Source organism: Rana temporaria, chromosome 10, assembly GCF_905171775.1.
Source record: "Rana temporaria chromosome 10, aRanTem1.1, whole genome shotgun sequence".
NCBI classification, from domain to species: domain Eukaryota; kingdom Metazoa; phylum Chordata; class Amphibia; order Anura; family Ranidae; genus Rana; species Rana temporaria.
Genome location: NC_053498.1, coordinates 23,312,724 through 23,327,306, shown reverse-complemented (window position 1 = coordinate 23,327,306; position 14,583 = coordinate 23,312,724).

Here is a 14,583-nt window from a genome sequence, read left to right as displayed (position 1 = left end):
ATGGTCAAATGCTCCACCCATAGGCTATAGAAGAATTCTAATGTTGGTTGACTAGTAATAATAACAAATATAATTATTACTAGTCATACAACATTAGAATTCTACTATAGCTTGTGGGCGGAGCATTCGACTAGAACTGTACGATTGCGGCGCCGTACAGTTTAGCTGCTTCGTCAAATCTTCTTAGAACATTCAACAGAATTAGGTTGAATCTGTCAATTGAAGGCTTGAGGTGTCTGTTGAATGTTCTAAGAAGATTCGACGAAGCAGCTAAACTGTATGCCGCCGCAATCGTACATTTCTAGTTGAATGCTCCACCCACAAGCTAAAGTAGAATTCTAATGTTGGTTGACTAGTAATAATAATTAATAAATATAATTATTACTAGTCATACAACATTAGAATTCTACTATAGCTTGTGGGCGGAGCATTCGACCGGAAATGTACGATTGCGGCGTCGTACAGTTTAGCTGCCCTGTCGAATCTTCTTAGAACATTCAACAGACACCATAAGCCTTCAATGACAGATTTGACCTTAATTAATTTGGATTTTCGAACTAATGCATTTTTTAACAAAACAAAATAAATAAAAAAGAATTTCGGGGAGCAACTAAATACATTTTTGTTCCAACTTTCTTCATCGTATGGGAAGTACCCCTGGCTGCAACCATGTGGAAAAGAAAAATTAACGATTTAAAACAATAATGTAAATGAAGTTATCCACATTTGTAAGCATACCAATAAATACAGTATTCTGGTTACGCTGAAGTATTCCCGTATGTATTTTGTTATTAATGATTAATTTCCCCCTAAGGAGGTCCGGGACCAGTCCTGATCCCGTCCATTCTACATTAACACCTCTGCATATCCCGACACCGATTTAATCCAACCAGCCCATATTTTGTGAAATTTTTTCGGGCATCCCCTTGAAATGTAAGTCAGTTTATATTTGGGTAGGGCTCCATTAATCAGGTCGATCCAGTAGTGGAGAGACGGAGGCCTTGCATCCTTTCACTTCAGAGCCAATGCTTTTTTAGCATGAAAGAATCTTAAGAGAGTCTTTTTGGATTCTGACAAGTCTTCATCCCCAAAGTCACCAAATATACATCTGGCTGGGGCATAGATGTTTCGGAGAGCTAGTTTTTCCTCTATGAATTTCATGATAGCCGGCCATAACTTCCCTACCTGAGGACAACGCCATATCATGTGAAAGTAATCCCCCACCTCAGCCCTGCACCTATGGCATTCTGATGTTCTCACCCTGCCCATCTTATGGAGATGTGCAGGAGTGTAATACACACGATGGAGGAAATTAAATTGGATAATTTTATCTCTGGCCGAAATCACCGACAGCACCAATGATGTGGTGATCTCACCCAAGGGCTGGAATATCCGTTCTCCACTGGGCTTCCACCCTCTCCATCCTAGGTGAAGAAGAGGTCAGCAGGGAGAAGGAATATCTCGAGATAAGTTTTCAGTGGTCCTCCTCTAGTATCAGTTTCTCCGGCTCAGAATGGGCGAGCTCATTGGATTTCTAGTAGGGTCTTCATGTATTTTTCTGTACTTGCTATATTTTTAAAGATTATATATATATATATATATGAATACTTTGGTAATATGGGGGCCATGCTTCAGCATAACTCATAGGAACCTACATCCCAAACTTTTATAAAACAAATACAGGAATACTTTCTAAAAAAAACCCTTGGGATTTTACTCGTACCAACTTTCCTTACGTGTAAATGAAACCACCAATAATTTCCACTGTTAAAATTGTATTTATTTATACAGTTAAAATTTCAAAACCCTAAAATTTTATTGCAGGTATGGCAATTTTTACAGTTTAGACCAGTGGTCTCCAAACTTTGGCCCTGGGGCCAGATGCGGCCCTTTGCTTGCTTTTAACTGGCCCTTGGGGCACTATTCCTTCTACTGATACAAGACACTATTGTGCCATCTGACACCAACAATGGGGCACCATTTCTTCCACTGACACCAACAATGAGGGATCTATTTTCCCACTGACACCAATAATAGGGCATTATTCCTCCCTACGATACCAACAATGGGGCATTATTACCCCCCTAATACGACTGTTTTAATGTTTACTCTCACTGGCCACAGTCAGGGCCTCCTAAAATCCAAAGGACAATAAACGGCCCTTATTTTAGAAAGTTTGGAGACCCCTGGTTTAGACCACGTGTGTCAAACACAAGGCCATCTGGCCCCCCAGGCCAATTCATGTGGCCCCTGCACCTCTCCTGCAGCTGTGGAAACCCCACTCATCTCTGCCCCCAACTTGTCTTAGTTATTGGCATCAGAAAGGAGGACAGAACTCCTCTGCCAGATCCTGTGCTTCTCTGTGCAGCTGCAGCATGGCTCATCTTGCCCCCCCCCCTCCCAGCAGTAGGCGGCAGAGAGGAGATGAGAACTTCTACAGATCCTGCACCTCTCTGTGCAGCTGCTGCATTCCTTGTCTTCACCTGCCCGGGTCTCAGCATTTAGCAGACTCCAGCCTTCCTCTGGTCCTCCTTCAGATCCTGCACTTTCTGCTTCCCAGCTCTGCCCCCAGCTTATTCCCTGCAGCAGCACAAGGTAAGGGGGGTGCACTGTGATAAAAGGAAGGGTGAGGGACTCTTGACTTTGCATAGTAGGGAGGCTTTTGACATCTGATATAAGAGGGGGTGAGGTTCTCTGGACATACAGATACAACTGGCCCTTTGAGGGCAACCATAATGCCAATGCATCCCGAGATGAAATTGAGTTTGACACCCCAGGTTTAGACCAATTAAAGTATGTATACGCCATACCTGTGGTATCCCTGTGAAAGCAGGAGATCACTGTAGTAGGCATCACTACTAAAATGACCTCCACTAGCTTCTGGGTCCTGTGCCCAATGGTTTCCCTACTGCATTGTGAATAAAGGAGAGCCTTTGCTCGGTACAGATGCCATTTGGGAAACACTTGGCATTTTCTCAACGCATATGAAGCGATCTCTGATTAGACAAGGTGGATAGGAGAGGTGGTGACGTAATTCAGGAAGAACTTTGAATTCATTGAGACAACCTCCTTTGTTCAGTAAGCAGTAGCTGCTTGGAAGTTAGTGAATATCACTGTCAGATCCACAGGTATGGCACATTAATATTTACATTGGTCCAATGTAACCAATTGAAACATTTCCATACCTGGAATCCAAAAGTCTGTGTGTGTGTGTGTGTGTGTGTGCTTATGTGGGATGGGGCAATTAAACAAACTATAGGGGTACTAGACCCCAACACCTCTACTACTTCCCAAATCAACTTCAACCTCATGACTTGAGCTCGAGAGTCTTACTAACAAATATTTCATGTGCCATAATTATTTTGAATATTTGGTTGGCGATGACAATTAACATTTTTGGCTACTGGCTGCAAATCGGATAAGAAGAAGAGGCAGGTCCGTCTTTAATGTTGATTGGATCCTGGGAAAAACAATTCTTGGGGCACCCCCATGCAATTTTGCTCTCCACCTGCTCTGAGACATACAATAAATATCAGCTAGACTTAAAATCAGTTTACTGTATCAGATCAGGCAGTGATTGCAATTGGTTGCCGGAGGTTACAGCATATCATTACCACTTAAGCCTCGTACACACAATAGGTTAACCAGAGGACAACGGTCTGAAGGACCGTTTTCATCGGTCAAAACCGATCGTGTGTGGGCCCCATAGGTTGTTTAACCATAGGTTAAAAAAAAGCAAACTTGCTTTAAAATGTAACCGATTGATTGATAACCGATTGGTTGCTAGAGATTACTGTACAGTAATACTGCTGATTGGCTGCTAGAGGTTACAGCACATCATCAGGGCCGGCCTTAGGTGTTCAGGCGCCCTGTGCGAGCTAATCCTGTCGCGCCACCCCCCATCTTCACCCCCCTGGTCACCTAAACATACACAAAGACGAAACAAATATTTCATATCAGTACAGCCCCCGTTCAGTGCAGCCTCCCGTTCAGTGCAGCCCCCCCATTCAGTGCAGCCCCCCCGTTCAGTGCAGCCCCCCTTTCAGTGCGAGTGCCACCGCGGGTGTAATACAATTGTGGAGGGGGGTGCTGGTCTGACACTCCCCCAGTGTGTGGAACCCGGGGGCGGCTTGCCCCCCCTGAGTACGCCTCTGGATGGCCGCACAGCGCCCCTGTTGTCCATGGCGCCCTGTGCGGCCGCACAGCTCGCACACCCCAAAGGCCGACCCTGCACATCATCTCTTCACTGCAGAGGGGCAATATATACATATGAATGCCGCCTTTATTTACATATGAATGCCACCGGCCTCAGTTATTTACATATGAATCCTGACGCTATTTACATATGAATGATCCCAGTATTTACATATGAATGACGGTTATTTACATGTAAACACAGGGTATGCAGGTGAGTCATCTGTACACAACAATAGGGCAGAGCTGGGCAGCATTAGTTGCAGCACTTCACATTGAGATATCAGGACACAGCACAGGACTAAAACTTCAAGGGACAAGGAAATTTTAATTGGGATTGTTGGCAAGTATGAGGCAGCTGCTTTGGGCCCCACAACAATGACAGGGCCCAGGGCAGTTTCCCCTTTTGCCCTGCCTTAAAGACGGCCCTGTGAAGAGGGTGTAAGAGGCTGCTGTGAACTTTCAGCTAAAGGGTGACTATGTTTGTAGTATCCAGGAGACCACCAAAGGAGTTAACACTGTTTGCCATATGAGGCCATACCAAGATCCCAACAGGTGTGCGATTACCTATTGATGGTCAAAGCTTTGATGAGATACCGGGAATTAGAGATACCAAAGACAGTATAAGGTGGAGTTTGGTTCTGATTTTATTGCATTGTGTCCACATTATCCTAGTATTGCATCCAACCCTTTATTTGAGCTGCCTAAAAACCCCATTGGGGGAAAAATTTCTCTGTCACATTATCCTAGTATCCTAGGACCACATGTAAGTAGATAAAATCCCAACACGTTTCAGTTTTTCAGAAAATCTTCATCAGTGAACATGGTGGTCAATCTAAGGTATTTATACCTAATCTAAGGTATGAATCTCTTTATTCGTACCTTACATCGACCATTGTGTCTTCCCGATGAAGATTTTCTGAAAAATCAGAATGCATTGGGTTTCATCTACCCACATGTGGTTCTTTTCTATAGATGTGAGGGTGGTCAATGTATATATACACCATTGTGGCTGATCAGCTGCTGGTTTTATATAATGTTTTTAATGAAATTGTATTAATAAATGTATACTTTTTTAATATTGTGTGTGTAAGTGTCCAAAAAGTCTTGAATCCTAGACAATTGTATACTAACTGTATAAATAAACACAAATTTTAACAGTGAAAACAATTGGTGGTTTCATGGTATACTTATGTCAAGTCCTGATGGGTTTTGTGGAATGTATTCCTGCATTTGGTTTACATGTTTAATGAAATAAAGATGTAGGAAATTCAATTTTTCTTGTCCGTACATTTTCTTCAACTTTCAGACTAAACCCAAGCTTATCCCTTAGTACGGAAAGTAAGACCCTTTGTTAGGTTATTATTGCTGTCTATGTCTCCGCTGGTGAGGTTAGCCTCACTGGTTGTCCTGCTAACCATTGTCCTCAAAACAGAAAAGGGGGCGAAATCCCAAAAGTTTGAGTGAGAGGTAACGTAACGACCTATGACGACTCTTTAAGATGGGAAATCCTTTTATTTTGGAGAGATGTCCTCTCATTTCCTGTTTTATCTCTAGCCACTTACAGGCAAATCACGTACCTGGTATGAAATTTGACTTCAAGTGGTTGTACCGGGATGATATGCAGCTGTAGGCATCACCCCTGTACTGGTTTCAGAGCCGGCAGTCGGTTCTTATGTAATAACAACCGGAGCAGCTAACTAGCCCTTCTGTTGTTATTACAGGCAGTGGGAGGGGAAGTTTTCCCGCTGCCGCCACCTTCCCTGGCTTGCTCTAGCTCTCCCGTCCCACCAGGAGACCCGAGCTACTTGGTCCATAAAGACATGGATGAGCTAGTTTGGGGTGGATGAACTTGAGTGGCCTTCACAGAGTCCTGACCTCAACCTGATAAAACACCTTTTGCTCACCCATGTCTTTATGGACCTTCCTTTGTGGGTCCATACCCAAACTGTTCTCACAAAGTTGTCAGCATGAACTTGTCCAAAATGTCTTGGAATGCTGACACTGGAACTAAGGGGCCAAACCCAACCACTGAAAAACAACCCCACATCATAATTCCCCCTCCACCAAATGATTTGGACCAGTGCAAGGTCCATAAAGACATAGATGAGCGAGTTTTGGGGTGGAGGAACTTGACTGGCCTTCACAGTCCTGACCTCAACCTGATAGAACACCTTCGGGATCAATTAGTGCGGAGACTGTGAGCCAGGCCTTCTCGTCCAACATTGCCCCAGTGCCTGACCTCACAAATTGCGCTTCTGGAAGAATGGTCAAACATTCCCATAGACACACTCCAAAGCCTTGTGGACAGCCTTCCCAGAAGAGTTGAAGCTGTTATAGCTGCAAAGGGTGGGCCAACTCAATATTGAACCCTACGGACTAAGACTGGGATGCCATTAAAGTTTATGTGCATGGTAATTAAGTGTACTGTATATCTTTCTTACACATGTTAATCGGTATAGGTGTTACAAGAGGGGAGGAAGCATTTTAAAGAACAGTTAGGTTTTCCTGGAATTCTATATCAACACTTTCCTACACAACAACATAAAAAAAAAATATTTGACTTGACATACACTTGAAAAGTCAATTCTAAAATGACATTAACAAGTTAAAACCTCTGTGAGATTTTAGTGGTTGGGTTTTTACTTATTTTGCTAAAATCAATAAATTATCCATCAATCAAATCAAATTTTTTTCATGAAATAAACAGCTTGGAATGTAGTCAGTTTTGACCGTAATAAATGCTGTTTATACTTTAACAAAACAGCTCCATATATTTATTTAATATGTCTAAAATCACACAAATCCATGTACAATGGATGTTGATGATGACGTTCATTTAGTCTATTGTAAAGTGAAGTTGTTAATTTTTGGATTATAATAATGTCATTAAAAAAAAATATGTTGTTCTGTTATGTTGTTTGATTATTAAAAATTAACTGTTAATAAAGTTATGTTCAGCATTAAAGCAAGACTAAATCACATCCTACATTCGTACTAACTGTAGTAATGCAAACAGGTTTTAACTATATTTTATAATTTTGTTAACACTTTTGTTAACACTTTTGTTAACACTTTTGTTAACACTTTTGTTTCTTTTGGTGGTATTTAATCACCCCTGAGTTTTTTATATTTTGCTAAATAAAATAAAAAGACTGTTTTTTTTTTTTTGTAAACATGTTTGTCTTAATTTCTGTTATAAAATGTTGCAAATAATTGTTCTCCATAACATTAGCCCGAATTTATTCTGCTATATTTCTTTTCTTTTTTTTTCATAAATATTTTTATTAAGTTTTAAGAATAAACATTCTTTCAAAGTATACAAATTCATACAAAAAATATCATTTTAAAATACAATAATTATTAAATATATTATATATTTTTAAAGTAACATTTGGAAATGTGAGGAAAATAATAAAGGGAACAAAAACGATCAGCAAATGTACAAGAGTTTTTCAGGACATATCATAGGTGTAAAAGGGATCTGCTACATTTCTTTGGTGAAAATAACCCAAATCAGTGTATATTAACCACTTAAGGACCGCCACACGACGATATAAGTCGGCAGAATGGAACGGCTGGGCACAGGGACGTATATATACATCCCCTTTAAGAGCCCAGTCGTGGGTCGCGAGCGCGCTGCCGGCGGTGCGCTTGTGACCCGGTCCTAAGCTCCGTGACCGTGGGACCCAAGGACCCGATCGCCACCGGTGTCCCGCGATCGGGTCTCAGGAGCTGAAGAACAGGGAGAGGTGAGTGTAAACACACCTTCCCCGTTCTTCTTTGTGGCAATGTCAATGATCGTCTGTTCCCCGATATAGGGAACGACGATCACTGATGTCACACGTCCAGCCCCGCCCCCCTACAGTTAAAAACACACATGAGATCACACTTAACCCCTACAGCGCCCCCCTAGTGGTTAACCCCTTCACTACCATTGTCATTTTCACAGTAATCAGTGCATTTTTATAGCACTTTTCACTGTGTCAAAAGTGTCCCATGTGTCTACATAATGTCGCAATCACAAAAAAAAATCGCTGATCGCCTCCATTACTAGTAAAAAAAATTTTTTTACAAAAATGCCATAAAACTATCCCCTATTTTGTAAACGCTATAACTTTTGCGCAAACCAATCAATAAACGCTTATTGCGATTTTTTTTACCAAAAATATGTAGAAGAATACGTATCGGCCTAAACTGAGGAAAAACATTTTTTTTATATATTTTTGGGGATATTTATTATAGCAAAAAGGAAAAAAATATTGATTTTTTTTCAAAATTGTCGCTCTATTTTTGTTTATAGCGCAAAAAATTAAAAACCGCAGAGGTGATCAAATACCAACAAAAGAAAGCTCTATTTGTGGGAAAAAAAGGACGTCAATTTTGTTTGGGAGCCACATCGCACGACCGCGCAATTGTCAGTTAAAGCGCCGCAGTGCCGAATCGCAAAAAGGGGCCTGGCTGAAGCTGTGGCTGAAGCCCCAAAACTGACCCCGTAAAGCCCAGAGTCTCACGGTGGCAGGACTGCATTATTAGCCCATAGTCGCTGAGCAAGTGGCGAGCCCCGGGATCCATCTGATCCCCGAGTGTGGCCGAGTCCCATAGCAGGTCCCACCTTCTGGAGCCTGCGCAACGCCTATGAAAGACATCCCACTGGTCCAATGTTGCGACCACGAGACGTGTGACGTCCATCATAGGTGCTGCACTGGCTCCAGAAGGCAGGAATTACAATACGGCCGCCGCACCGGCGCCACATCCCTGCTCGGACTGGCCGCGGGCGGCTCTCCTCTCCTCTCCTCTCCTCCTGGGCTCTCCTCTCCTCCAGCCAGGCTCCTCGGCTCTCTGACGGAATGACTGCCTGCTGCTGTGACACCGCTAAGCTGAGGTAGGTCAGAACCGTCAGACAGTGTAATAATGTGTATGTAAATGTCAGTGTATGTCAGGTAGTTCAGTGTATGTCAGGTAGGTCAGTGTATGTAGGTCACTACCGTCAATGTATGTAAGTCAGTGTGTGTCAGTTAGGTCAGTGTATGTAGGTCACTACCATCAATGCAGGTAGGTCAGTGTATGTAGGTCAGTGACATTGACCTACCTGCCCTGACGGTAGTGACCTACATACACTGACTCAGTGTATGTAGGTCACTACCGTCAGTGCAGGTAGGTCAGTGTATGTCAGGTAGATCAATGCATGTAGGTCACTACCGTAAGTGTATGTAGGTCAGGTAGGTCACGTGCTAGCAAAAAAAAAATCCTGCGTCACATACAAACTGCCCCCCCGATTCCCGGCCGTGGACTTCTGGCTGAAGCCCCTGGTCTTTTTGCCACATAGCAATGCCCCTGCTGACCTGACCTGCATACACTGACCTGACCTGCATACACAATCACTGACCTACATACACTAACACTGACCTACCTCGGCCGTGGTGTGCGGCACCGGCGTGCTCAATGTGCCCGTCAGAGATGCAGCCAGAGGAGGCTCAGGAGCCGAGGAGAGCCGCTGGGATGTGGGAGCTGGGATGTGGGGTGAGGCGCTGGCGCGCCCAATGTGCCTCACCCTGTCATACAGATGCAGCCAGGCTCAGGAGCCGAGGAGGAGAGGAGAGCCGCTGAACCAAGTGGGGATGTGACATGGCGCGCCAGGCGGCATTGTTATTCCCGCCTTCTGAGCTTGCAGCGCCTATGATGGACGTCACATGTCGTCCCGGATTGGACCAGTGGGACGTCCATCATAGGCACTGCAGGTTTCAGAAGGCGGGACCTGCTGTGTCTTTCAGCCACACTTGGCAACAGAATGGCCCGTGCTCGGCGGTGCTCGGGGCTAGTAATTAACTACTGCATGCCCGAAACGCGGGGCTTTTCGGCTACTCAGTCGGGGCTCCAGCCCACCCCTAATGATGCCCCTGCAGGTCAGGTCAGTGTATGCAGGACAGGTCAATGTATGCAGGTAAGGTCAGTGTATGTAGGACAGGTCAGTGTATGTAGGACAGGTCAGTGTGTGCAGGACAGGTCAGTGTATACAGGTCAGATCAGTGTATGCAGGACAGGTCAGTGTATGCAGGACAGGTCAGGTCAGTGTATGCAGGACAGGTCAGTGTATTCAGGTCAGGTCAGTGTATGCAGGACAGGTCAGTGTATGCAGGTCAGGTCAGTGTATGCAGGACAGGTCAGTGTATGAAGGTCAGGTCAGTGTATGCAGGACAGGTCAGGTCAGTGTATGCAGGACAGTTCAGTGCATGCAGGTCAGGTCAGTGTATGCAGGTCAGGTCAGTGTATGCAGGACAGGTCAGTGTATGAAGGTCAGGTCAGTGTATGCAGGACAGGTCAGGTCAGTGTATGCAGGACAGGTCAGGTCAGTGTATGCAGGACAGGTCAGGTCAGTGTATGCAGGTCAGTGTATGCAGGTCAGGTCAGTGAATGCAGGTCAGGTCAAGTCAGTGTATGTAGGTTATGTCAGAGTACACACAAATACACACACACACACGTAGGTCAGGGTATGTGTGTCAGGTAGGTCACCCCGTGCCACTCCACCGCGCCCACACCCCCGCACCCAACAGTAGGTTGCTAGCAGACCAAAACCATCAAATATTTAAGGTGCAAATCATAACTCAATGTATACTGCAAATAGTGAACTCAGTGTAGTAAAGTCGAAACTTTAATCACCCGGGTAGCCCAACAAACATATGTTCTAACAAGCAATTGTCAATGTTTCGTTTTTGTAATAAAAGCAGAAGTTCCCACACAGATCATCATCTTCCAGGCATGAAAAAAGTAAACCGTGGTTAGTGTTAATGTCGAAATTGCGTCTGTGCCTTTTCCATGCAAGACATATGAATAAGTTAACTTTAATGTGATACCATTTGGTGGTGACAGTTTCGCTTTAACAAGCCATTAGGGATCTATAAGACCCCAAACGTTTTTCCATGCCTTCCATTGCAGCTAATCAAGCTGAGATTGTGCTGCCACAGCAGTCGGTGAATGACAGCTCCGGATCCTTTGTCTGAAGTGACAAAATCTTCATTGCTTCCGGGTGCATGGACCTTCCCCAATCTCCTATCAACATCCTTACCTGATGTCTTACCTGGACTCCATTGAAGTTAATTGGGTGCAGATGGTTCTCCATTAGCCAGGGCTGGTGCAAGGAGGTGCCATGTTGAACTGCCAGTGACCAGTATGAGAGAGTGAGAGCGATAACACCAAATTTAACACACCTGCTCCCAGGCCCGGACTGGGACAAAAAATAGGCCCGGGCATTTTAGGCTGAACAGCCCATTTTTTTTTTAATACCAATCAGGGAAGCTTGACATGTTTGTTATTTAATCAAAAGTAGGTGAGGTGGGTGCAGAGGATGAGGTGGGTGCAGGATGCAGAGGGTGAGGTGGATTCAGAGGGTGAGGTGGGTGCAGGGTGCAGAGGGTGGGGTGGGTGCCGAGTGTGAGGTGGGTGCAGAGGGTGGGGTGATCAATGCCCATCTAAGGGAAGGGGCGGGATAAGCACCGTCAGATTACATACAGTGAGAATCTCCTGTTTACTCGGCGGCCTCTTTAATACAAAGTCCCGCCTCCTGGACCGGCTTCTATGATAGACAGAACACCGGTCCAATGCCGACCCAAGAGATGGGACTTTCTACTACAGAGGACGCTGTGTAAACAGGGGATTCTTGCTGTATGTAATATGACGGCGCTTTTCTCGCCCCCCTCCCCCGTTATCTCATAGGCAGGCCAAATTGCAGTATTGGCGTAAAAACGCACACACTATTTGCAACCGATTTGCAGGGTGAAAGAGTAAATGTTATACGCCAATAAATCCAGTATTTATTTATTACATTTAAATTTATTAATACTAAAAAAAATTTGAATGTTAAGAATCGAAAAAAATCTGTAAGTTAGAAGAAAATTCGAAAAATTTAGAATACAAATTCCTAATACCCATAATACTTACCAGCGATGTGCACGAGTGCCTGGGCCGTCCAGGACTCTTCCTCCTGATTGGCTGAGACACAACAGTGGTGCCATTGGCTCCCGCTGCTGCCAATCAAAGTCAGTTAGCCAATTAGGAGAGGGGGCGTGGCCGAATTGCGGTTCCGTGTCTGAATGGACACATGGAGCTGTGACTCAGCTCAGGTGCCCCCATAGCAAGCTGCTTTTTTTTGCTGCCAAACCCCCCCCCCCCAAGCTGCAATAAGCACTGGATGGGGGTGCTTACATGCTGCGGTTGCGATACTTCACTTCACACCCGCAGCGAAGTTGACCGGACATGTAGCGACAAGCTCGCCAAACGCTACACATTCAAGTAAATAGGGAAGCCACGCAACCGCGTGCAATGTATGTAGTTGCAGCGTGATTTCGGTAAAAATGGGGCTAAAACAGCGGGTGAGGAGTCGCGTAGTTTCCTCGCCGCCTGTCAGTAGCCTCTGGAGCCCGATATGAACGCAGATCAGCTTCAGAGGAAAGGGAGATTTAGATGCATGTCTGATTTTACCCTTAGAGAAAAGTGAAAGTTCCTCCGGATGTTCTTGTGGTTTTCTATGGCCTGACGACCATCAAATAAATAGCAACATACCTTTAATCACACCAGGTTTTTTTCTTAATTTTTTACAAGTTTCTCTCATTTCCTCAAAAACACATCACGTCACAAATATGTGAAACAAAGAGACCATACAAACTGTGAAGCCTCGTAACACCGGACAAGTCTATTTGCAGAATAGGTTTCTTTTTGTACAGAAGTTCCTCCTATTCAGTTTCCGAAAAAAAAAAAAAACACATTTAATAAATAAGGGAAGTCATCAGAGCAAAAAAAAAGGTTGTTTCCTTCTATCACTATCTAACTGACTCACCCCCAGGGAAGGGTTCACTACAAGGCAGGAGGGGATCAGCTGCAGCACCACTTGGGATGTCATGGGAGGGGGGGGGTGAGAAGGTTCACAATAAGGGCTGTTCACACTATTGATGCCCTCTGAAAAGCAATCCACATTTGGATTGCTCTTCAGAGAGCATTTCCTAGGAAGTATAATTCCTGCCTTCCATGCTTTGCAGCTGCGGCCTGTGTACACCGCCCAGTGATGACTCTGTAGCAATAGCGAGTAATAGTTAGAAGGGTTGTAAAAGCACAGCTCAACCACAGGGGATTACCACTACCCAGGGGTGACTTGGCAAGTACACTTAGATGGAGGGAAGCCATGCCATCTGATGTTTGAGGCCACACCTTCTGACCTTCACAAGGAAATCCCTATGCCTTTCCGTAACTCCCAACCTTAACCTTCAAGGGAAAATCCTAACCCTAACTTTAAACCTTAACCCTAACTTTAAACCCTAACCCTAAACCCTAATGCTAAACCCTAACCTCCAAGCCCTAATGCTAAACCCTATCCCCTAACCCTAACACTAAACCCTATCCCCTAACCCTAATACTAAACCCTATCCCCTAACCCTAAACACTAACCCTAACCCCTAACCCTAATACTAAACACTAACCCTAACCTCTAACCCCTAACCCTAATACTAAACACTAACCCTAACCTCTAACCCCTAACCCTAATACTAAACTCTAAACCTTAACCCCCAACCCTAACCTCCATGCCCTAATACTAAACCCTATGCCCTAATACTAAATCCTAAACACTAACCCTAACCTCTAACCCCTAACCCTAATACTAAACTCTAAACCTCTAATCCTAACCGTAATACTAAACTCTAAACCGTAACCCCTGACCCTAAATCCTTAACCCTAACCTCTAACATATTAGGAGTGGGCAGTCTATTTGCCTTTAGTAAATCAACCCCCAAGAATCAATTGTTTTAGTTGAAGATACACTTTAACAAACAGCATAGGTGTGCACAGCCTATTGCATTAGGGTGTGCGCCCCAAAGCTCAAACACACATGCGTGTGTGTGTGTGTGTATATATATATATATATATATATCAGTAGGGCAGTGAACAGTGTCAGTAGGGCAGAGATTGGTTTGTTTATTTTTTTTATTACATTTTTACAAAAATTTTTACAATCATTTTTTATTTTTTTTTACAATAAAAGCCCTGATGTCTGATTTTTGGGACAGAGAAATTGAAAGAGGACAGAGATTCTCCAGTTCCTTTATCTGTAGCCAAGCAACAGGGGAAATCTGTGTAGCACAGGGTGATTAGGCGTGCGCCCTGTGTGCACGCCTATGACAAACAGTGATCCTCGGTTTTAGAGCTTTTGGAATTGATTTTCTCAGAAAATAGGTGCAGGAACTCAACCACGACCCCGTTCAGATTTCACAAGCAGTAGAAGGGTCTTAAAGGGGCATTAAATACCAGGATTGCATTACATACAGAAAGCAGAGTTCAGGGGGGTTACAAAGCTGTCACTTGTAAACACAGAAAGCAGACTTCTGTGTTTACAAGTGATTG